At 38.6% G+C, this 25998-nt stretch overlaps 1 long non-coding RNA gene across 1 annotated transcript in view; it reads left to right on the top strand.

Annotated features, from left to right (window-relative positions):
• Positions 1 to 25430, top strand: part of LOC309873958 — a 67677-nt gene extending 42247 nt beyond the window's left edge. The window contains exon 3 of the long non-coding RNA XR_014316768.1: positions 24992 to 25430. This is a non-coding gene — a long non-coding RNA (uncharacterized lncRNA). The remainder of the gene's footprint in view (positions 1 to 24991) is intronic.
• Positions 25431 to 25998: the final 568 nt, after the last annotated feature.

The raw sequence follows: 25998 nt of genomic DNA, 5'->3' as shown, positions 1-25998 counted from the left end.
ATTTGTGAGACTTTCTAACCCCTCTGAGACATTTCACGGACACGTGTTTAGAAACATAGTACAGGCTAACAATGTCAGCTGATGCAATATGGAAAAAAATAGTTAATGATCCCGGTTCTACCAGGTTTCAGGAAAAACTATGAGGCATATGAATGCTGCGAATCTGTGATGCTGGGAGCTGTAGCACCTTTGCATACAGCTTCCCAGTATGGATTACTTCTTCTTGGTGCATTGTATACTTTCTTAGGTGAGGAAAATAGGTCTCTTCTCAGCTAGACCATAGTCTCTGTTCCCTTATTTGTCCTTCATAATCTCCTGTTTTGTTTTTGTTTTTGAGGGCTTGGGGAAGAAAATAAATACCATCCTGTTGAGAGGTAAAAAACGGGGTGAAGTGACATCTTTACTGAGGTCATGCTATTTTAATGGAAAGCTTCTTTGACCAGGTTCTTCATAGGGAGCAATTAGTCCTTAACAATTAGTTTTAGGAAATGCATACATAAGCTATTGAATGAACCCTACTGGGGCCAGATTCAGGTATCTGTTGCTTTGATTTGTTGTCCGCTCTAAGGAAGCACCCATGTTATTTGCAAGAAAGCAAATGCCACTTCTGAAAGTGCTACAGCAGAGGGATGGGTAATAAGGGAAAAGAAAGTGTTTATAGGTATATCCACAGGTAAATCTGCACCTGCTAGTTGATCTCCACCAAAACAAAGACGTACACCCTCCATGCTCAGTAGAATAAATCCACTACGCCACCGCATTTTGGAAGCTCCATGCAATTCTAATCCATGAGTTTGTTTTTTTGTTTTGTTTTGTTTTGTTTTGTTTTGTTTCATGTGGTACGTAATTAAACTATGGGACTTCTGTCTGCTGCAGAGTGGTAGAAAGCTAAAAAACCAACCAACCAAACAAACAAACACATAGATTTAAAGCAAGATAGCAGACTCCCAGAAGGAAATCTATTGTGAGCTACTAAGAGGCAAGATAGCACCTTTGTGCTAGGTAGACCCTAGCCCACTGCTGCTGAAAAGTTTATTTAAGGAGCATCCATTATATTCTGCTTGTTCTCATACCATCCCCTCATCACCAGTTACTGGTCTGTGTGAGAGATAGAACAGAGGAGGCTATCAGGCCACTGTGCTCTTTCTCAGTGCTGGTTGTTCCTTTCATCCCCGAGCTGGCTATATTTACAGTGCAGGAGCCAGTGCCTCTAAAGGCTGCCTGCTGTCTGCACAGTAAATGACCATGAGGCGTGGTTATATCTACAATTCTAGTTCTTAGGCTCCCACAACATAAGAAAGTCAACGAGTTGCCCTGCCTGGTCCTGGGAAATGTCTGTATATACAACATATATTCAGTACAGATCTGTGTACCAGATGTACCAGGAGGTGATGTAGTTACAGCAAAGCAAGGGAAAGAATATGGATAACAGCCATGGAACTACATTTTAAGAAAGGTATATGTTTGATGGGACTTTGAGGTTTTGCAGCAGGAGAAAGTGCTTCTAAACCATTTTATTAATGAATCTCTTTCAGTGAGTTGGAAAGTTCAATTTGTTGAATTAGTATATTTTCACTCAGTATCGATATTACTATAACTAAAAAGCAGGAAAAAATCTTAAGAATATGTAATTTATCATCAAAATGTAGGCTAATTTAGGTCCATTTAACTGCTATCCTCATCAATTACCCCATCTGCAAAAATACCTCACTGTGATAGCACTCTGTCAACTTATATCTGTTGTAAATAATTTTAAGATTTATCCTGTTTCGTAGCATTGAAAGAAGCTTCATGCAAGTGCAAAATAACTAAGAAAGAGTTCAGAATTTTTAGAAAAGAGTATGCATTTTATGTTGTCCAAATAAATACTTTGAAAGATTTCACATAAAAAATAGCTTAGCAATTTCCACGTTCAGCTCAATTTCCTCAGAAATTAAAAAGCATCAGAAAACAGCTGAGAAAATAAGCTCTGGCTAGTTCTACTTTGTTTACATTTTATTTATGTGGATCAGCTGCAAAACAGAGTGCTAATGCTATTCATCTTTAATGAACCTTTGTACTGAGGACAGGGAGTTTATGAGGACTAAACCCTGTGAATAATATTGGACTTCTGAGCTAAATCAGCACAGTAGGACTAAAATGCTTTATTGGATCTTATTCACAAGAGGTTTATACTATACCACTGATATCTTCCATTCCACTTAATCACTTTTATGAACACAGGCTAAGCCCCTACCACAAATTGCCACCCGAGAGCTTAGCAGTCTAAATGATACTTCGCTGAAGCTTCAGAAAGCCTCTGTTTTGGAGAAAACATACTAAAGCAACCTGGCCCTCTTGGTTTCAAATTTGCTTTAGAAAGCATTTATCACCACTCTTCTTTGGTAGGATCATATTCATGAATAAAGACATTATTGAAATGTGTCTGTCACTCATCTGTATTGCCCCAGCTTGCACTGTCTTTCAGTAACTCAGAAAGTGTGAAGTCATTTATTTGCACTTCCTTAGAAATGCAAGAAATTTAGTAATGAGTTTTTGTAACCTAGGTGACTTTATATTATTAATAGTGTTCCATTACTTTTATATGGTTTCTACAGAGTATATAATTCTATGTTCCATATACACCATTGTGGCACTTGTCATTGTTATAGGTGTCAATGGTTATCTCCCTATTTATGACAGTGGTTGGGGCTTTAAAGTAGTTTTTACTTACCCAAGAACTCTTTTACATTGGTAGCAACTCAAACCTTTGTGTGAGGGGAGGTCTGATAAATTAAACAGGGCATTATTTAATTCCTTTACTAGAGAATTAAACATGCCATGAGCTGTCCTCTGGCATTGAATCCAGGTGGTTCACAACTAATCGTGTCCTCTGCCTCTAGAAGAGTTTGCACACACTCTGGCCTGCCTGTGGGAAATGATCCCATCCCCATAAAGCTCCCAAGCCCTTTCCAGGGAGCAGGAGAGTAGTAGATGATTTAGGTCAGAACCAGGGCAAGAATCACCCTAGCAATTCACCAGGACAAGCAAGCTCCAGACTACTTGTAAAGACACAGGGAGGTCCCCATGAGGGATCATAGTACTTCACTGGAGCATTTTGATCGTACAGATATGAAGATTATCAGGTCCTCCAATGCAATAGTAATAGAGGTACTGAAATACTTTTTTCCATTGTGACAATAGACACATCAGGCATTCTAAAAGAATTGAGATCAGAAATACTGTCAGCTTAGGGCTTCTTGTTACTGTCATGAAAAGCATCAGCATGTTATTGCTTGTACAAGAAGGCAGGAACGTATTTCTAAGAGGCTGCAGTGCATTCGGATCACAAAGGTAATATTCCATGCAGTGCACCATTAAAGAGATTTCATTCCCCGTTGAAGAGCAAGAAGAAAAAAATGTGTACGCTATCATGAAAAGAACCTTCTTCACAGAAGTATTCATTTTAATTGGCTTTTTGTAGTTATCCTCTTCAAACAACACTGAAAGTGTCTTCTGACAGTAGCAAAACTGCTCCTGCATTTATTAATTGATGACAGCACAAAAGAAAGTAATTAAAAGTCCCATGAAGCCATTCATTCTGACTGTCCCACTTGTAGCAAGACATTCATTCCCACTGTGCTAAGATTAACTGTTTCAGAGAAATGTATAAACAATGTGAACTACAGTCAATAACACCCTCATCTGCCAGCAGCATTGGCAAATGACAGGCAATCTAGGCACCACTTAGACTGGCTCCTCAGATTACTTTCATCAGATTGAGTCTCAGTGATCAATACCAAATATTTAACGCTTGCACCTCCTGCTTTGCACCAAGACTGGAAACAATTTGCTGTACAGTTATCTTTCATCACTGGATTTATTTAGTCACAAGTGTACATTAGTGGTTCCCCTGTATTTTAGAAGCTTGACTCCCATATTCCACAGATTTTACAGTGAAGTAGCTGGTGAAATCTTAAAAAAACAATCTGTGAGGTAATGTATGTTCCCAAACCATCACGTCTGCTTTTGTGTGCACGGTGAATAGCGTGCTCTCTCCATTTATTTGTTTAATTTTTGATAGTAATCCCATTACCTTTTCTACTGATCAGAGCAGTCTGAGTCTGCCCAGCTGATTAGCTATTATTATGTCAAAATACTTCGTAATCCCCTCTGATCTCTTCTTAGCAGTGATGCCAGGGCAGTGATACACTTGTTTGGATACGCTCAGACATGCAATCATAGGAATAATGCAGCATACTTACCACTTTTCAACTGTGATTTCCTTATGACCAGAGTCACAGACCAGTTTAGAAAAAATATTTTCTACTTCTGACTTTCCACAGGCATGAAACAAACTGTGAGGCTGCTCCAGAGATACCTGGGACAGGGGGAGAGGGAACCCAGAGCTCACAGAGACTGATGAGACCCATGTCCCCTTGTTTCCTTTTCTTGGTTAACAATGTGTGTGTGGGAAATGCTACTCAGCAATGCCTTCCCAAAGTCTGTCCAATATTGCTTATGTTTCTGTGTCTCACAATAAGTAAATCAGCAGCTGTCCTGTCTGGAAGTTACTGTTAAGTAGCTGTATCCTGGATCTTATCTTAGCCACAACAAACAAAAGATGCAACACAAAGGGAAGAAAACAAAAATTTATATTAAATTTAGCAAAACAAGGACACTGCAGTGCCAAGTTCTCCTTTGGTAAATCAGCACAGATTCATTGTTGTTTACATCAGTGAAGCAGAAGAATGGAAACTGCTGACAGAATGGGAGCTCAGAGGCACATGAGTCACCACTCATTGAATTTCCATACTCTCGTGACCTAGTAGTGTTGATGGGGCATTCAGCAGAAGATGATTTCAAGATTTTTTCTCATCCCAGTAAATGAATGTTTGCATTCCGGGTGCATACTGGAGGTTTCCAGAAAGCTTTCTAACAGTGAAGAAAAAATTCAGATTAGCAACTCAAAATTAGCTTGCATCTCAGGCTAAAGCTCCTTGCCAGGGAAATCTACTAAGGTAAGATCTACTAAAATTTTACTAAGGTAAAATCTACTAAGCCTCCTAAGGGAAGCAGTGGAAATTTCATATCTTGACACATCACAAGCTACACTGGATAAGGCACTAGCACATGCATAAGAAGAAGCAATCTTGCTTTTCACAGGAAGATAAGTTCAAGCACTGAGCTGCTAAGATACTTTGGGGACAAGTGTGATGTGAGGTCTAAAATAAACAGAGCACTTCATTGCACTATCAGTAATGAACTGTAGAGAACTATCCTGTTCCCTGTGCTGTGCTAATAGGGCTCTATCTTCTAAAATACTGAACACCGTAAATGTTTGTTATAAAGGACATAAAATATTTTTAAGGGGAGGAATAAGAATCTGTAATAAAAATAAATAAATAAATAAAAAGGACTTTGGTGATCATATTTATGAAATATAACTAATGAACAAAAACATGAATTGAAAACCTCCCACCAAAACCAGGCTTAATTTCAAAAGACATTTCAGAAAAGCTATCTTTTCTAACACTATTTTTAGTGTACATTTCTGTTAACTTCATATATGTAATTCAATTACCCTAGGTTTCAGTATGTTATTTCAAATGGGAGTTACAGTCAGTATGAATATATTTCAATACCTCTTTGTAACTGATTCATAAAAAAAATAATAATAATGTGGAAGAGGTTTGCTCTAATCTGGACTCAAGCTTTACCATATTTAGTAAGTCTAACTCTATCTAAGAACCTCAACAAAAATTATTTGTTCTGCTGCAGAATTTGGAATAAACATTCCAGCAGTGTGAATGGAAGTGAACATTAAGTGAACATTATTCAAAGGTAGAACATATTGGACTTGTTTCTAAAGTATTTACACACAGTTTGTGGAATTCCTCTATGTCAAACATTCGTCCTGAGATCCAAACATCCATACCAAGTCTTCTGTTATTTTGTAATACTTCAGTAATGCTCACGATTTCCTGATAAACCTTTCAAAGAACATGATCAAGACTGCATAATATATTTTTTGCTGTAATCATATGTGAAATCAAGAACTTAAGAGTTAAAATACACACAGAAGAGAAATCCCTCTCATTTGTTCTGTTTTGTCATCATATTTCTTCAAATAAAAGCAACCTTTCTTACCAAATAATTTATCAATAATTCTTTACTTAAACGTATGCTTCCTGTCATAGATTTTGGCACATACAAAGCATATTGTCCCAATTTAAAGTTATAATAATTTCGAGCACTTTGTGAAATGAATAGAAGTAGCAGTTAAATCTTTCCGTTACATCATTTATAAAGAGCACAGAACTTGCAGTTTCGTAATTCTCTTCTAAGGATCAAAAGACTGAAATGGAAAATATTTTTTAGATCCTGCAAAGAGAGAGAGATCCTGCTGCAGCATAGAGATAATTGTCTTGTGAGTACAAGCCTGAAGATTTCTTTTTTTTTTCTTTTCTTTTCTTTTTCTGCAATAGTGACAACAAATTGAAATAACTACTGAAATCTTTCTGCCTTGCTAAAACTTGCTTAAACAGTTCCCATCTCCATCTTCCTTGTCCCAATCCGTAGCTCCCAACCTTGTACTAAAACTCATTATTTCCCTGGTTGTGCCTACACAACTGTTTCTGCAACATGGTGCTGCAAAGTCTTGTATCAGCAGTGTAGGAATGAAAACTACCAGTAGTAGTCGTGAATTTCCATGGCTTGAGGCAACCATGGTCAAAGAGAAAACACTCTCTCACGTCAATTTTTATATCTTTAATTGGAAGAACACTAATATTGTGTTTGCTATACCTAAAGCATCTTCACTAAGAGATTTATCATTTTAGCTATGCATGAAGCTAGGAAGCTAGCACTTCTTATCACAATCAAGTGGTCTACTGACATGACAGTGGATGAAAATATTTTTTTCGCCATTGCAGAAAAAAAGAAAAAGTTTTTTACTGTATTTTCACATTACTCATTATATTTTATTTTTTTTCTCAGCACTCTTCTTTTGGAGTTACATTAGACTTATTTTAATCATCTGCTCCATTTGTATGCAGGCCTACATCTGAGAGTCTGCTGTAGCTGAGACACTTCTGTATATATTGTGATATGTCTTATGGTAATCACTGTGATCTGATCCATGTGAAATCATTTCTTTATTCCTTGCAGAAAGTGATAGTTTCTGCCTTTGAGTGGATATATGCCAACTTGCTGTCAGAATGTGGCCACTGAGTTGGTCATAGTCCACAACAAGTCAGCCAAGTGAAAATACAGAAGTTGTGCCTTAACCCAATCACAGAACCCTGTCACTTCAGACTGCTTTATGTTGTACAGGACCAATATATATCAGACACTATATATACAAAAAGGATTAAGTATTGTTCCCTTATAGAAAATATTCACCCTGTGCTAGATGCATGGAATGAGGTAATCTTCATGTACCAGAAGAAGCTGAGCATAGAAGGGAATCTAGTTGCACTTCTCCTACAAGAGATGACTTACATAAAATGTAAATGCTGGACAAAAAGTCCAGCATACAGCTAGACAAATACATAATACATTGTGTGAACAATTGGCTGACAGGTCAGGCTCAAAGGGTTGCAGTAGTTGGGGTTACATCAGGATGGTGGCCAGTCACTAGTGGGGTTCTGAAGGGCTCCATTTTAGGGCCAGTTCTCTTCAATGTTTTTATAAATGACTTGGATGCAGGACTCGAAAGGACAATGTGCCCTGGCAGCCAAAAGGACCAATCATACCCTGGGGTGCATCAAGCATGGCATTGCTAGCTGGCTGAGGGAAAAGATTGTACTGCTCTGCTCTGCACTTGTGCAGCTTCGCCTCGAGTACAGCATACAGTTTTGGGCATCACAATAAAAAAAAAAAAAGACATAAAACTTTTAGAGAACATACAGAGACAGGCTATGAAGATGATGAGGTGTCTAGTGGGCAAGATATATAAGGAGCGGATGAGGTTAATTTGGTTTGTTAAACCCAGAGCAGAGCAGGCTGAGGGGAGGCCTCATGGTGGCCCGCAGCTCCCTCACGAGGGGAGCGGAGGGGCAGGCGCTGAGCTCTGCTCTCTGGGGACAGCGACAGGACCCGAGGGGATGGCATGGAGCTGGGACAGGGGAGGGTCAGGCTGGGGGTTAGGGAAAGGGTCTGCACCCAGAGGGTGGTCGGGCACTAGGACAGGCTCCCCAGGGCAGTGGTCACGGCACTGAGCCTGTTCAAGGAGCATTTGGACAACGTTCTCAGACACAGGGTCTGATTTTTGGGTGGTCCTGTGTGAAGCCAACAGTTGGACTTGGTGATCCTTGTGGGACCCTTCCAGCTTAGGACATTCTATGATTCTAAACTGTTGGCTGTGATTGAGTGTATAGACCTTGATTTCAAGCCATAATGCTTTGATAAATTAAACAGCTTTCAACAAAGATTAGATCAAACCACTAAGATGTTACTCTGAGTGAGCACTCCTAGCAACTCCCTGGCTTGCCCCCAGGTCCCTACCTCACTCTAGCTAAATTATTCTTTTTTCAAGCAGTGTGTTGTCACAGAAATGGGAAGACTCCAAACCCATTTTTTTTTTCCACAAATATTTTACCACTGTCCTCTGCCGCCCTCCCCATGTCATTGCCTGGACTTCCAGGGGAACCTCTGGCTGCACCTGGAGCTGAGAACCCCAGTGGAAGTGCACTTCTCTAGTCATGAGCTACTGAGCCAGGTGGAGATTTCCAGAGCTTTAGTAAGGATTCTCTCTGAAAACATCCTCATTCCATCACTAGAAGCTGTCTGGATACCACATATCAAAACTCTATCTTGCACATAGTGTTCAGTCGCTTCACAACTGCCTGCTGCCCGTGTATGTCAACCATTTGCTCTTTATATAGCTATTAATATTTTTTCCAGCTTTTTTTTTGCTTGCATTAAATTGGTTGTTGGTATTACTGAGCAGAACTGTGAAGCAATATTGTGTTTTGAGCAGCAATCTAAAGCATGAAAGCAAATCCATGATTTTATTTATTTATGTATTTTTATTTTTCACAGAGCCTTCAATTCAGTGTAGTCTCCAGACAACACAGAAGGAAGAACCTTATTTCTTGGGAGCTTGGTAGTTACTTTTTTTTTTAAAGAATTTCTCCAGGGTGGATTTTGCACTTAAAACAAGACTTAATCAACATTTATATTGCTTAGCATTGCACTGTGAATGTCTGATGGTTTGACTGACTGAGCCAATCTTCTCTTTCCCTGTGCAACACTGAAATGAGGGACATCTTTTAAAACAGGGGAAGGCTGTTTCCCTGAAGTGCCAATGTCAGGAAAAAAGACCATTCTCTTAGAGTACAAGACTGACAGATATCTTAAGTGATGTAGCTGGAGCTCTGGAGGGCACTGCATGGGCACAATGTCCTGCAGACTGCTACAGCAGCAGCACAGAAGGTATGTTGCCTCTGTACCTTAATAGTCTACAAAACTTTCTGGGGATTGGGAGGAGAGATACTGGGAGAGAGCTCTTATTGCCTTCTCATTCTTCTCTGGAATCTACTGCAGTAAAAGACTCTATCAATGCTTTCTTTACTTTTTAGAGTAAAAGACTCTATTATGGCTTTCGCTTTACACAAAGGCATGTAAGACCAGCTTCTGCTTGCCTTGTCATCAGTGATACTGCCTTCCTGCTTCCGTGCTCCTGGCTCAGTCATGTAGCCACGTGGTGCTTCCATTTGCCTGTCTCTGCCAGCAGGACACTTCCCCACAGAATGACTGTGAGAGTCATTTAATGTTTAATTAATTTAATAATAAAATTAATTAATTAATTAATTAATTAATAAGGACCCTTGGGTGTGTCCTGTCTGGTCCCATGTTTTGTGTATGTTCAATTGGGTTAAAAGCTCCCTATCTAAATTCTCCTGTGTTTCATTCCCACTGACTTCGCAGGGAAAGGAAACTCATGTTTTTTTCACTATTCTCTCTAATGTAAAATTGGTAGGACAGAGCTGTGAATTGGTTCAAAAAAGCAGTTAAAGGGAGTCATGGAATAAAAATCTATCAGGACTCTTCCATACAAAGATGCTGATTCCACCACCTGATAGCAGGAAGTCCTCATTCAAAAGACGGCTGGACAGCCAGATGCCAAACATGGGAAACGTCACAGTTTGCTAACCAAATTGCTGTTCTTTTCCTTGTGCATTTGTTTCTGGTCTTCATTCCAGATGACTTCTACCAAAGAACATAGCTGAAAGACATCCACACCACCAGATAAGATCCTGGACTGAAGAACTTTTGGTCTAACACAGTAAATTCTTACCTTACAACATTTCTGTGTTTGTTTTTTCTTTGAAATTTAAAGTGTAAGCTTTAAAGCCTCCACTTCTGGTGAAGATACTACATGTATCCCAATGATGCAGGCCTAGATGTGAATGCCTGGTCACTCAGATGAGCAATGCTGTTAAAAATGCTTTTATTACTGTAGCTGTTCACCAACACAGGTTACATGCTAACTGGACTATAAGAGTAGAAATTGGAAAACATTTTAAATATAGGTTTTAGCCAAACTGCACTTGCAGCATCTAAAAATACTGAAGTTAACAGTGGTTAGCTGTAACCTCTTCCATCACTTCTAACCTAGCAAGGTTTCTTAAGGAAGTGTTATCAGCCATCTGAGTGCTTTATAATTGTAGAGGGATCTTCAGTCTTTAAAGCTATTTTCTTGATACCTGACTGGGGCAAAGCCACAAAAGATTTAAATCCATCTCCACTTTAAAATATTGTCATACCCTCAAGCAACAAGTGAGGAATTCTTCTCATCTCGAAGCCAGTGGTTTTGTTAGGATAGCAGAAAGTGGAATATGAGGTTGCAGTTTATACAGATAATTATCTGAAGTCATAGTGGCCTTTGTTGAAAACTGCACTGAAGAATAATGAAGCGCTATATAAACTGTCCATCCTAAAGGGAAGGCAACTGTACATAATGGCATCAAAGTCCATTAATTCCTAATAGGTCCTGTCACAAAGGGGACCTTTGCTATTAAATGATTAATTCAGTCCACTGAGATATTTTTATCTCAAAAACTCTACATTTACAGTCATTTTCATTCAAAAAGACCTACTACTTCTGATATTCACGATTTTTTAATGTGTATATTTAAAATCTCATGAATATTCTGAGGGTTTGACATTTGGAGGTCAGCAAGGGACTGTGCTAGCACTGCCCTCTTTAATATGTATATTAGTTGCTGGTGGTTGGGGAGATTGCTAAGTGTACAGCATCAGCAATTTGCTGAAGCCACAACCCCATGCTTCCCTGCCATCAAACATAGATGAAACAGCGTTTTTCTTTACCCTATGAAACAGACTATGTCCGAGATTGGAAGTCAACCCAGCTAAGGAATAGACATTAGAAAGATGAAAAGGAAATGAGCTTGAAAGGAAATACAATGAAAAAATAGAAAAACAGTGTTAGTATTAGTCAGTTAACTATATGTTGTTTATTCACTTCAGTATAGGTTTCATTGCAACATTGATGGAATACAAATTGACACAAAATTCATGTAAATTTATGTAAATGCATATATAAATGAGTTGCAGCCCTCAGGCTCCTGGCAAGTTGCCACAGTGGCTCTAAGCAGAGCAGAGATTTTGTGCCACTGTAGTACTCTGAGAGGTGTTATTGTGAATTAAAGTGTGGTTTTCTGAGAAACATTAGTAGCTTTATCAGTTTCTACATGAAGTTTGCCAGGGGCGAAAGAAATACCACTTTGTGAACTTTTGGCTTCTTATCTGAGTTAGTAATAGCACTGAGCCTAGAAATAGCTCATGTGTGACCACTACAAACTCTTTCACTTTCTCAGTAGAGTTTATAGTTACTGTGAGACAGAAACACTCAGTTTGTGAACATGATAAACTTCACTGGTATTTCTCAGGAATCTGTAATAGCCATTAACTCAGAAATAGCTGGTTCATGACCATTACAAACTCCTTTGGCTTCTCAGTGGAGACTTTCTAATAGCCACGAGCAGAGAAATAGCTGGTTCACAACCGTTAAAATCTTTGTCAACATGTCCATTGGGAATATAATGGTTGTAAGCCCAGGAACAGCCAGTACACAATTTGTACACTTTTTTTATTTCTCTGTAGTGAAATACAGCTGTGTAGCCAATAACTTGCCAGTAACAAATAATGCCATAATACAGGCTTACTTAGGCATTCAAGGATAATGCAACAGAATAAAATATAATACATTAAGGTAAATGGCAGGACTACATTTGGGTAACTTTCCAAAGCTTGTGACTTATGTCTGCTGATTTTCTCTCTAGCTGCCCCATTGGATTGGCATCCCAGCTCCATTCATAAGGGAAAAAATGTCTCAGAGGAGGTGTCACATAAGAGCAATGATGGGTCACTGTCCTGAAAGGCTGAGGGGCTGTTCAGGTAGGGAACTCTTCTTATTTTTCAATATAATGGATCTCAGAATGAATATAGCACTTCTATGGCATGTCTACAACACTATCTGTAGGCATGTCTACAGAGGGACTTGCTGGATTTGTACCTGTATCTATACGGAGTCAAGTCTGTTGACCACACTGGCAGGTTCAAGCAGCTGACATGGTGGCTGAAACACCCCCTCAGCCCTTAACAACCCACATAGACCACACTCAGCCATGGCATGACTGGAGGTGAGCCTGCTCAAGGCCCTCCTGCCTCTCCACAGAACACTCAGTCTTTGCTAAAGAGTCCTCTCTCCATCAGAAGACTTCTGGAGAAACTTTGGGAGGTTATCAGGGTCCTTGCACACCCATTCCTAGCAATTCTGTACACTTACAGGTGCCCACGTGACAGCTGAGTATAATTTGCAGGCTTCTACCAAAGCAACAAATGTAGGACAAGCCCTAATTTTTAAATATCAAAATGGAAAGGGAGCACTGTAGCACTGTTCCTCTGTGTCCCTTCCCACAGCCTCTTGCTGCACACCTTTTCCTTCCCCATAAGCCCTCTGCTGTGTGAGTCCTCCCTTGTCACTGATCTCACAGGAACCACATCTGAAAACACTTCTTATCAGAGAGATTTTCTGGGTGCTGAAAGTCTCTCCTTTTCCCTTTCTAGCCCACCATAAAAAAGACTGGGTGGGGGCAATAAGGTACTGGTGGCACAGGAGGAAGCATTTAAGCATTTACAGGCTCTTCTCCTTACTGCTTTGGGGAATATATTATTTCTTATAGAAAGAAGTGTTTGTGTAAATCAGGCTCTCTGGGACTGAGTGGTCTTACAGTCTTGGGAGCTAATTCTGTTCCCACTGAACTCCATGTCCAAATCTCTGTTGATTTCAAATGAAGCAGCCCTGGGCTCTTTGGTGGTTTCTCTATTTTTCCCACTAAGAAATTGTTTTCTTTAAACCTCTGACATCACATGATGCAACCCACTGTAAAAACGATGCTCTTGGTGTGCATAGATGTAAAGAAATAATTTTTCACTAATAATGATAATTCTCTGTGGCATAGTGAGCATGGGAGCTGAACCATTGCAGGATAGAAAGCCTCTGGAGGAAGCATGGACTAACACTTCAGGATTCAGAGAAGAAATCATGCTCCAGTAATTAAACATAAGAGGGGAAAAAAAAAAAATAATAATTTTACCTGAGTTTTCACTTTTCCCAAACAAATTTTGGGAAAGCAAAGGACAGATGGAACTTTCAATGAAGTTAAGGGATAAAAAATATATTGAATGGTCAAACTGGCAGGAAAACAGTAAGAGATGCCAAAGTGTGTTGTTATGGTGGTGCTGGGAAAGAACATTAGTCCCAGGAGAAGAGAGGAGGTGATCAAGGGCCTGATCCTGCAAATCTTTATTTGCTTATGTGAATGATCTCATTGATCTTAGCTGGACTCTGTGCCTGGGAAACTATTTGTGGAATCAGATCACAAAGTGTTAGAGAGAAAATGCTTCCTCATTCATTGCCTAACCTGTAAACATCTAGCCAGAGGGACAGACCAGGGCTGGAGGGAGGAAGAGAGGGGTAGTCAGAGTAGGAATGAGAAAGTAACACAGCAAGAGCAATGTTACTCCAGTGTTATCAGAGTGATGTCATTGACATCACTTTGCCACAGTTTGATCTAAAAGAAAGGAGAGATCCAGGATTTAAAGATTTTTATTTTTTTTTTAATTAAATGCTTTTTCTGCATATAGGTTTGCTTCACCCAAGGCTTAGCCCAAGGGAAAGCCTGACAACAAAGTTATAAAACCCCTTAAAAAATAAGAAATGTTGGTACCAATGTATCTAGCCTGGTGTAGAAACTGTATCCTACTAATATATTGTACCAGGCTATGATCTATGATGAAACTGCTAAAGAATAAATACCTACTGAAGAAATAAACCTGTTGAAGTAAAAATTTTGTGTTAATATTTATTTATTTCATTTCCTTTGTACTCATTACAGTACCTGCACAGTACCAAATTCATCACTAATGCTTTCCAGTGAAAAAGATTTTCACTTCCAAAAGCTTTGGACTGAGTTACAAGCTACATACACATTAGTTACTGCAAAAAATGGTATTTATGGCAGTTGTATTTTCTCCAGGACCATAGATCTATGTAGGTTCTCAGGGTGCTCCTGTCCTTGATAACATGAAATGTTACTTTACTAGCCCTTGGAGAAAAAGCAGAAGGGTAGATGCAATGTCTCCTAGTCTATTGCATAACCCACTGCTAATCACAGAGCAGCTTAATTGCCACAGTGAGAAAGCTGATGCTTTTAACTCTAACATTATAGATACTGCTGCTTTTCAGAAAAGGTTAGGGGAAGGATTTCTAGAAATATAAAACAGGAATAAAATTACACAGAGGTGTTTTTTTTTTTTTTTTTTTTTTTTTTTTTTTTTTTTTAACAGAAATGTGAAAGTTGCTTATTTGACTGTGGGATGTACTTTGCAAAAATGTATCTATGCTGAAGCAATTGCAATCACTTGCTGATGTGCAATCAGAAGAAAAGCAGACAGAACAAAAGTGTATGATTTATTTATAAGTCTGGGAAATAAAGAATGTTCACTTCTAATACTTTCCACATTGTAGGCAGGTAGGACAAAAAAGCAGGAAAACACAGATAGGTGACAATAGTGATTTCTTTTAAGATGCTGAGTATTATTATTATTTTTATTTTTTTAAACGTGTAAGCTTACCTTCAGAGAGATATAGATCTATAATGACATAATGGAAGAGAAGTTTGTCCTTTCACCACCTGAGACATAGCTTAATCTGTCTAAGGCCATAAGGCCTCAGGCCTATTTTTAGCAAACGTAATGCTAAATAACTTTCTTTGCTTTAATTGAGCTCATTGGACTAATCACTAGAGATAGGAGATCAGGGTACAGTTCCTTAAGAACTATGATGGTAGTAGATATTGACTATATTGTTGATCTTTTCTAAAATAAAAAGCTATGTTATTGCTGATTCTGATCTCCCCTTGGTTCTGCATGAATGTAAATATAATTCAGTGCTTTCGCTATAATTTCTTCACATTCAGCCTAGCATCAGTAAGATCTGAAAATGCCATTCATTCAGCATTCTGAAGAAAATACCTGGCTTTTCATAAAGGCAGAAAAATTCTTATTTTAGTGATTTCTTTGTGATCAAACTTCCTTCCTGAAATATTTAGGGTCATACAGGGAGCTGCAAAGTGAAATGCTGAAAGACTAAGTTCCCAGAGTTAGAATCATATAGAAGAATCATATAATTTCTTGTTTTTAATACAAACAATTCTTCAGATTTCTTTTCCACTGCAAGCTGTTGACTATTCAGATTTTCTAAATTCATAAAGTCTGAAAAATGTAAGTATCAAAATTTTTGACACAGTCCTTTCCCTTTATCAAAAATTGTGTCCTGAGGTGTCATTTTCTTTCCCCACCTCAGCTATCTATTTGCCCTTTACTCTTGTTAACAACCAAAAACTTCCAAAACTAACAACCAACACTTTCCAAAAGGCCCTGTAGGGCATTTATCTGTAAGCCCTCAGATTTATCAAAGGGTGCCCACCGTGCAAGCAGAGGACATGCATGCGAGTAAAGACTGCTCTGGAACCAGCAAGTAGGACTGGGTATAGGGTAAAGGAATGGTAATAGATAAGCTAGAGCCGTAGTAACAGAGCTGTTTAATTTCTGTAAAGGTGTATCTTGGCATTTAAGGGGAGAAGTGTTAGAGGAGCACGACACCTCCAGTTGCCCTGCCTGTGGCCAGCATCCACAACATGTTAAGCACCTGTTGGAGGCACAGAGCAGACCTCCACGTTATCGCCACCAAGAATTACAAGGAACCACCCCTTGTGGCAGGAGATTCAGTATTCTCAGGTCCTGAGAATGCAATCTGTACAGTCAATACAATTATTAGTGCTTATTAAAAGAAGCTCATTAGGACGAAATGACTGAGATGGACTTATGATGAGCAGGAGTCTCCATCTTGAATTAAAAATATCTCATTCTCTCCGTGTGCTTTATGAATCTGGTGTGTATTTGGGAAATTTCTAATATGTGTCAGTTTCAGCTGAAGCTTATAATGTAAATAGGCATAGGAACATTTGGCAGATAACCCAAATTACAGCTTCGCCACTGCAATTTCATTATAAAACAGATATATTAGAAAACTAATCTGCTGGGAGGTACAGCACAAACCGACACTTGCCTTTAAGCTCTTACAATGCCTGAATTAAAGAATTTATTATTATTATTACCTTAACATATTTAAATTAAAGTCAATCAAGTATGTATCTGAACTCTGGGATGAATTATTATCACTGTGTCACTGCCTTGAAATCTGTTAATTATCTAGGAAGAATCCATTTGGAGACTTGCTGCACAGATAGATATGTACCATGTTCCTGATCTGAAGACTTTCACCTGTCATTTAAAATAAGATTAATCTCTTGGATATCAATACATGAGTGCAGGGTCATGAATCTGAATGAAATGATTCTAAGGCAAACTCATAATAAAATTAAACTCCGGCTTCTTTACTGGAGGCTAAAATCATAAGTAGACTTCACTGTCAGGCCTGATGTTTGATTTAATCAGTAATAAATAAATAATCCCTCTCACAAGAAGACCAACTGACTGCCAACTTAGACTTTGCATCGGTCTAACACCTGTGCAGAGTACACACCTGTTTCTAAAGTACTTTTCAAAGAAAGTAGCTTATAGGACATGTGACAAGCAAAGATCGGGAATTAAAGTCTTGCAGGGATCTACAAGAGCTGGGGACATTAGCCACTAAAGACTGGAAAGCATCTGCTTTATAGTGCAATTTAGGACATTCAACAGGCTAAATATTCAAGGTGAAATCCTGATTCCAGCCAAATCAGCAGCAAAACTCCCATAGACTTTAAAAGGCCAAGATTTCTCTTTATCTCATTGTAAGTACCTTTGAACTCAACTTTGTAAGATGATAAACACACAAAAGTAATGACTATTCTCAGTGACTGCCAGAGTTAGGACTTGATTTCAGCTCAGGCATATCTGATACGTTTCTTCATACCTAATAGAAGAAGAGATGCTCTGTACATGTGGGAACAGGTCCTTTACAAACTAGCAGTAAAGCCTGTCTTGCTTATCAGGGTATGGTTTAGGTAACCAGAGATAGGAACAAAGCTTCAAAGGAAGGAAAACCCCTACACTCATTTCTTCCATCCATCCTCCTCCACCCTGGAATAATGAAAGAAGCTCTTTTTGTTCCCTGCACAAAGTAATTTTTTAAGCACTTCAGTTTGAATTTTCCTTTGACCAAGTAGAAAAGGAACCAACAAGACAATTTACATGGTTGGTTACTAGTCTGCTAATTTAAAATATATATATATATCATAGGACAGCAGCACAGTTAGGAACAAGGAAATAAAGGAGCCCTGCAAGGAACAGCAAGCAATAAAAAGTTCCTATTGATTTCATAAAACAGGCCCAATTGTTCTTCAACAGGTCAATTGTGAGTTACGGAAAAGGGAAAAAGGACAAAGACTAGAGATAGTTAGAAAACAATTCCAAGACCCTGTGACGGGAAAAATAATTATATATATATATATATATATATATATATATATATAAGCAAAGGAAATCATGTTTTTTTATTTTTTATTTAAAGGAGAAAAGTGATGGATCAATTTCATTCATTGTTTACATCTCTGGATTCAGACAGTAGTATTCTACAGAAGTTAATTCAAAACCATACAAAATGCAGTTTCCAAATCTATGATTTTTTTTTTTTTGACACTTTAAAAAAAATGTTCTAGCAATATCGTACTTTCCTGCTCTCTCCTGAACAGCTTCTTCAAGAAGATGGCCAGAGTCCATTTTTTCTGTGTTACTCTTCTCACATCTTTGTCTGCTCTTATTTTCTTAATTTTCAGACTTTTCACACTTATCTCTATTTGTTAAATCTTTCTATCTCTATCTCATCTGGGGATTTATATTCACAAACACAGAAGGTTTCTGTTATAACAAGGTGTCTAACATGGAGTATTTACAAAGGCAAGAAGATTTGAGTTGGAAGGAAAGTAGTAGCAGAACCTGTTCTGACTAGTCACCTATAAAACACAGCAAAATTTCTCTCCCAGTCACAACAAGAAAGGCTTTATAGCAATTCCACCTCTACAAAATTACCTCTAGTTACGGAGCTCGCTAAAATCCTATGGTGAAGTAGGTTATCACCGAAAGTAACTATCCATGTGCCCCTGCATGGTTAACATCTCGTTTGTCTTACGGCAAAAAGTTGATTCTAATACATTTCTGCATGAGGTGGCTAATGTGACCGGGTAAAAATGTCACCTTCTGACAGTGGTGACAGCCTTAGTGTTTTATACTACTTCCCATCACTGCAAGCATCTGAGCGCTGTTCTTGTCAAATTGGTTGCATTAGGAAAATATATCTTCTGTGAAACACACAGTGGTAGCTGCTTTTTTTCTCTCTTCACTTTGAAGCTTTGATAGCACATAATTTATATCTTTGCTAGCTTTTGGTGACGACTTGCATATTTCTTGGTGCTTGAAAAATAAGTCTTCATAGCCCAAGAATGCCCACAATAGTTCAAAGCAGCAGACCATACATATCTTTGGAAATAGAAAGAGAAATTCTTCTAAGAACTTTTAAGATAGATGAAATAACCTTGCACACACTGTCTTTTCTGAATTCCACCTAGATAACATGGATCCTAAAACATTAGTGTGTGTGTCTTTGATCTTTTTTATCCTTTCTAATGTCACTATTGTAGTTCTATTATTCAAAAAATTACAAACCTTACTATGACTCCTTGGATGTTCTCGCTTTATACAAGAAAGAGCTAGACAGACCTCTTCTAACAGACAAAAAAATTAAAAAAAAGTAATAAAAAAAAATGCTAAACTCCACAGAAACTTTCCAAAAGGGTTTCGCAAAGGTTCAGGTACAGATCAAAAATTTAATTTTAACTCCTTTAAGAGACCTTAGTATACTGAATAGTATAAGATAGCATTAGAAACAGTTTGAGATAACATTATCAAGAGCAGCTTAGCAAAGATGAACAATTGTAAACAGCATGTGCCTAGCTGAGCTTTAGTCATGGTACTAAGAAATAGGATGTCTAGAAAGCACTGTTAGTGAGAACATCCACAATTTAAAAGCTGAATGGGAGCTTTCAGTGGGTGAAGGTCAGAAAGCAGATCTGACTGTAAACAAACAAAAGTTCTGTCCCTTCTGGCACTGAACCTATATTCCTCATTAGATTCCCACCTGTAGATGCTCTGAAACCTTCTTGAAACTTAGATGCTGAACTGAGGTATAGTTAGGTAGCATTTGTCCCAAATGTCACATACTTGAAGCAGTTTCTAGAATAAATATTTTTCCTTTTTATTTATTATTCACACAATTGCAGACTGAATATTTTTCATGTTCTTGTTATATGTGATAATAATAAGTTATCTGCATTGCGCTGCTTTTAATCTGCTTATTTAATCATGTGTCTGATATTTTAAGCAAGATTCTCACACTGTGATAATATGGTTCCTCTAAGACTATTTTTTGCAGCATCTTTGTTTCCAGTTATATCTGTGTTTCAACACAAGCACTTTCCTGTACCAGTGCAAGACTCAGAGTCTCTGGCCAATGCTGCTTACTGAAAAAAATTTTATTTGCAGTGATGCTCTATATTTCAAACCAGTTAAATAGATTAAAGAAGGAACACTTACACTTCAGTTCTCCAAAACACGTTCACTGGAGCGATAGCACAGAAAAATGATTAACAACCCAAACTTTAAGGGTCACCACATCCAGAGAAATACACGTTTTGATGTTTGGATTACTCTCAAATTGCTTTTAACACAAGATGGATAATGGGAAATATGTACAGAAGTAGATATAGACACAGTTATAATAAGTAATTATTTATTGTGGTTTGAATAGCTGATTACTTGGTTTAAATTCAAATTTAACATAAAATAATAATAAACAAAAAAGAATAATGATTATATATATGTACTTCAGATCCACTCCAAGACATTTCTTTTCTCCAAATACTGCCAAGATGCTCCCCTACATGGTATGCTTAGGATGAAACTCTTATCTTTCACTCAGAAGAAAACCTTCTAGAAGGCCATGAGCATGACCACTTAGGCTCCTATTGAGGTTATATTCAGACTCAAACCTTTACTCCGTCATGGATACCTATGATCTGCAGCGTCATCAGAGTGATAATTTTGATATTTCTCCTGAAGCGTTAATGGCCTCCTCCCTCTAAATTTGAAACTTATCAATGCCCCTTTCAGATAGTAAGGTGGAGTTATTTCCTGGTAAATAGAAACTTGTTAAGGACTATTTCAGTATTTAATATAAACAAGTCGTTAACTCACTGGGGAAGACAATGTTCCCTTCTGCCTGGTGTTCAACAAATTCAGCTCTCTGTACATATATTCCTTACAAACAAAAATCTGTATCCCATGTAAACATCTAAACTGGCAAATGTATTTTATACAAGCACATAAATTACAGCATGCATGGGGCTCATTATGTGTTGTTGATTGAGGGTGGGCATAACCCTAGATGAAGAACTATGAACAGGTATTAGATTTGGGGTTTCTGTAATCTAGACTTTGGAGAAAAGCACAGTACTTCACAGTCTGTGATGCCAAGCAGCCACAGCTATGATGATGAGTATTTTTTTCATTCCAAACCTAGAAAACAATCTGTATTTTACCTACAGGCAATAAATATAGCACAGGTCAGTCAGGTGTAACAAATAAGGCCCACAAGCCCCTAGAGCAAAATTGGTTCTTTGTTGCAGTCAGTCCCAGGAAAGGCTGAATAGTTCCCAGCTGGCACCAATTCTCAATTTCTTTGATCAAAGCCAAAAACACAGCTGCCACCTTGAAGTCCTTAGCCTTTTGTTTGTCACTGTAGAAACTCATATTAACATCAGTGGTTAGAATTTCTGGTTCATCTGTTGCTGAACATTACCACGTTGTGTTCGCTGCAGTCTTTACTGAAAACAAAAACATGAAATCCACATAACTTAGACATTCTTCTTCTCTATTGGAAAAGCAGTGTAAAATAGCTCATTGCTCCCTGTCCCTGAATGTTCAACTCCCTTCTTTGCAAACTCACCTGGATTTCACAACTGTACTTCAGTGCCCTCAGCTGTGCTGGCTGAGAGGGCTGCAGGGCTGCTTTGGGCTGTGCTCTGGTCACAACCACCAGAAGGATCAGAAGGATTTATTTATTTTTTTTAAAAGAACTACTTCTGAAGAGAAACTTGGATCATCTCAGAGATCTGGTCAATATCATAGCTCATGGCACATAGGAGAAATACGGCAGACAGTGGAAACAGGTAGAGGAACATGAAAAATAATAACTTCTTAAACTGTCTTTGCTGATGGGGAAAATATTACTGGGATGAAGTGCTAGGGGCATGGCTTTGTAAGGCGGGAGGAGCCAAGTAGTTGTTCCGCTGCAGAAAAAGAGGAAACCAGTGCTCCCTCACCATGTCTAGACAATACCTACAGCTTGTGCTATCTGTGATGTTCCTCCAGTGGCATGGAGAGACAACTAAGGGGTTTAGTGAATTGAGTTCACTAAAATGCTATGCAAACTCAGTGGAATAATAAAAAGTTGCTGTTGTTGTTGTTGTTGTTTTTTTTTTTTTTTTTTTCTCCTTGGCTGAATGATGGGGGAAAGAATTGGGGCAGAAGAAGGAAGGTGAAAAGGGAAAGTGTAAAATAAGATCTGCGATCTGCCCTTCAGGGGCAGCAGTTACTAATCTGGCTCGGATGTGTCATGAAAATTTGCCATTACTACTAGGAAAAACAGTAGCACTAATAAAAATCTAACTATTGCAACCACTAAAAACTATTCACATGCAGTCAGACTTTTTGTTTTGAGGACAGAAATGGGTTGTTGTTACTCAGCAAATCTCCTCTGCATGATGTTATTTTCAGGGACATGAGTGCTCGCACTGGTGACACTTCAACAGGTAGAGACAAAGGACTGCAGCCCAGCCTGGCTAGGCTGGACTTTGGAGCATGGGAAGCAAAGCAGCTGTAAACATCTCTGTTGTCTGACATAATTTTTAAATCTGCCTGGAAGACAACTTTATCACAGTGAGCCATCCTTCTGGGATTTCTTTCCAGCATTTTCTGGCATACAACCTGCATTGCCTTCTGCTCCTCCTAACCTTTGTTTAGCCCAGCAGTATCTGTTGGACATGGCTCTGGTGCAAGAGTACAGAGCAAAATGCCATTGCCAAAAGTCACTGCAATGCTGCTGTTCAGGCAGGTTCATCTCCTTTGCATTATATCCACATAATTCGGAATATAGATCAGCCACTAGTAACAGCTTTGCATATGAAAAAAAGGAATAAGAAGTCTGAAATCACTGACTTCTCACTGATAAGATGTTATCATTGACAAGATACTAATGTTCCTCCCTGATACATACCTGCCATTATATGGAAATACGGTTATTCTTGATTTTTGCCATTTTCATAAAAGAGACTTTTTATTTTTATTGTCGCACTCTAATTTTGTACTGCGTTGCACTGAAGTTAACCCCTGATGGAGCAAACAATAGTAAAACACATAATTTAGTATGGGGTTAAGAAACCCAGAACAGATAACAGAATCCAGGCAGCCCAGGAAACGAAAATGAAACACTTTTTTTTTTTTTTTTTTTTATCCTCCTCTCCCCCTCCTTACCCAAGAAGCAAAGTAAACAACAGCAGGGGCAGTGAATTGCTGCCTCCTTTGGTATTACTGGGCAAAATAGCTTTACCTGTTGGTAAAATGGGTCTAGAGTTCCTCACTTACAGCTTAATGGTAAATCTGGGAGTCATTTCCTTAAACATTGCCTCATCCTGACACTGCACTTAACTCTGAGAGCATCACCTAATTTTCTAATGACCTTTCTGAACCTTGGGGTGCTCAGCACTTTTCCAAGCAGGGTCGTAAGCTAGATAAAGTTCAATGGTTTTACTGCAAACAAATCTGCCTTCTGGTGGGTTGCTGTTGTTGTTGTTATTATAGTGTAAATCTACCTACATTCTTTAAAAATATTACATTCTCTAGAAAAAGTAAGCAAACCCCAATAGCTTCTTCTGTTAGGATTTTTTTTTCCACACTTTCCTTTGTCAGCACGCACCTGACTGCTGCTGTGGCTGACACTGATAGCCTTTGCTCTGTTTACTTTAAAGAATAAGCCACTGCTGTTTGATTTAGTTTTTCATTTTTAATGTGTAAGCCCTCACTTGATCTTGCATTCCAGAGAAAAGGAACCAGAGTTCCTCTAAGTATCATGCAGGGTGCCTCTGGAGCCAGAGATGTAGATGTAAATCTCCCTAGCAAATTTATAGAACTAAGATTTATAGGGAAAAAAACAACAAAACAAACAAACAAACAAAAACAAACAAACAAACAAACAAAAAAAAAACACATAACAAACAAGCATGTGAGCACCAAGATCCCCTGGCAGCATTAATGTGACAGGTGTACCTCAGCCCAGCCAGTCACTTTTCATTTAACTGTCAGTGCACTTGTTCAATGCTTCTAGCTGCATTGCACCAGGATGGCTTTTTATTCTAAAGGTCAGCCACCCACACCAGAGTTCAAAAAGACATTTAATGCAAACAAAAAAAAAAATAAATCAAAGGTGGCTTTCATCAGACCTAACTTGGACTAGCTAGGAAAGGTGAGATTCGTTAACACACAGGTTCCAAATTTTAAAGAAAGAATTTTTGTCAAGGAGATACAAATTGCAGATTGAGTAAGATTTAAAGGGCTACATTCCTCCTTATGCTTCGGTCTTTTTGAAGTGCTCAGGCTGCAAACAGAGTTGCACAAGGTGGGGTTTCTTGTATTTGTATCTGGAAAGAATAAACACTGAAGAACAGGACTTAACATTTTGTTCTTAAGGGAGAAATAAGGATGCCGATCCTCTGTCAGGAAAACTCAGTGCAGGTGATCAGAGTGCTCAGAAACTAGTTTTAAACCATCCGTTACAAACCTTCAGCCCCAGGTCTCGAAGGTTTTCTCTAAGGCATCACACTGGAGGTGCCTAATACAGGTGTGACAGCTGCTGCAGCATTTAATATCAAGAGAGCAATGATCAGTCCAGAGCCCCGCTATCCCAGGCTCCCAGATCCTTCCCCTGTATTACTGAGAGAGGCAGAAAATGAGCTGCAGTGACTAAGTTAGACGTCAACAGAAGATGTCTCTATACGGCTCACGTAAAGCCAGTCTAGCAGAAAAACATCTCTCTTCCCTTCCCCCTCCCCCCTCTGTCTTTTCTTTCCTTTCTCATCTCTGGAAGGGAGTGGCAGAAGAATCACAACAGCACTTCACAAAACCCGGGGATCCCACAAAGCAGGAATATTCCTTCTTCTGGCCAAATTGCCTGTTTGTTTTTTTTTTTTTTTTTTGCTGCCAGATGAACAAAGCGGCCACTATGTCCAAGAGGACTGGAAACAGGGTAATAAATGTGAAATTAAAGAGTTTTTTTTTTTCTTTTTTCTTTTTATTCCCCATGCAGGTCCACAGTACAGCGACAGCTGCTCAAGATGTAAACACAGTCCTCTTTAGCATGGAAACCACTTACACGAGTTGTTTGAATTGGCTGATTCTCAGCAAGAGAAAGATGTTTATATAAATCCTACACTTCATCCCAGATAACAGCATAGTGACATCTTAATCCGAATGACACCGGGTCTGATCTTTCAGATTATTTGTGTGAAGACTTCCTGATGGATTCCCTATGTCAGAAACAGGTTACTAATCTATCCCTAAGTGCATTTGCCTGCTGCAAATATTTACAGTTCTTCTCTGGGCACTTCCAGCCCTTGGGCATCTTAGCTGGTTTTATGGTACCATGCCCATACCGTGATCCTGGAGACACCTCTAGGGTTGCAAATCAGTCCCTGAAACACATCTGATTATGCTAAGGTAAAAGGAACAGCATTTCAGGGCAATTTTCCAGTACTTTAACGCTTATGTAGTAATTTACAGCTACAGAAAGCAGCATTGCAAATTGTCCTTCCAAAGAGGAGAACTGACGAAGCCTGAAAGTTCAGGAATACCCAGCTCAACCACTGCAAACATGGGGAACTGGACCCAGCCTCAGAGGAGACCGTATCTCATCTCCAAACCTTTCAGGCTCTTTTACATACCACAAAACAGGGAAAACAAACAACAGATCTCTTTTCCCTACATTTTCATGTCATTTTTTAGTTTAGACCTAGAGATAATAGCCTTGCAATTTTCTTAATTTTTCAAACTTTGTAAGAATGAAATACATATACTTATATAGTTTCCGGTTGGAAGCTTGGCTTTGAGCTTATTTTTTTTTTCTTTCTTGTGGAATGTTGAATAATGTGAAATTTTTGCTATCAACTGAAAAGCCATTTCAAGCTAAAAGCGACTTCTAGTGCAAAACTTTCATCAGTTCCTTTCTGAATGCAAATCTTTAGTACCTTTGCACAAAAACCTTGTGCATTTCAAGGTATATTCATACTTCACCATCTTCGATAAGGATATGCAGAG

The sequence above is a fragment of the Aythya marila genome (assembly GCF_965140915.1).
Source record: "Aythya marila genome assembly, chromosome: 1".
NCBI lineage: Eukaryota > Metazoa > Chordata > Aves > Anseriformes > Anatidae > Aythya > Aythya marila.
The sequence above is the reverse complement of the archived record's forward strand: the minus strand, read 5'-3'. Positions and strand labels throughout refer to the sequence as shown.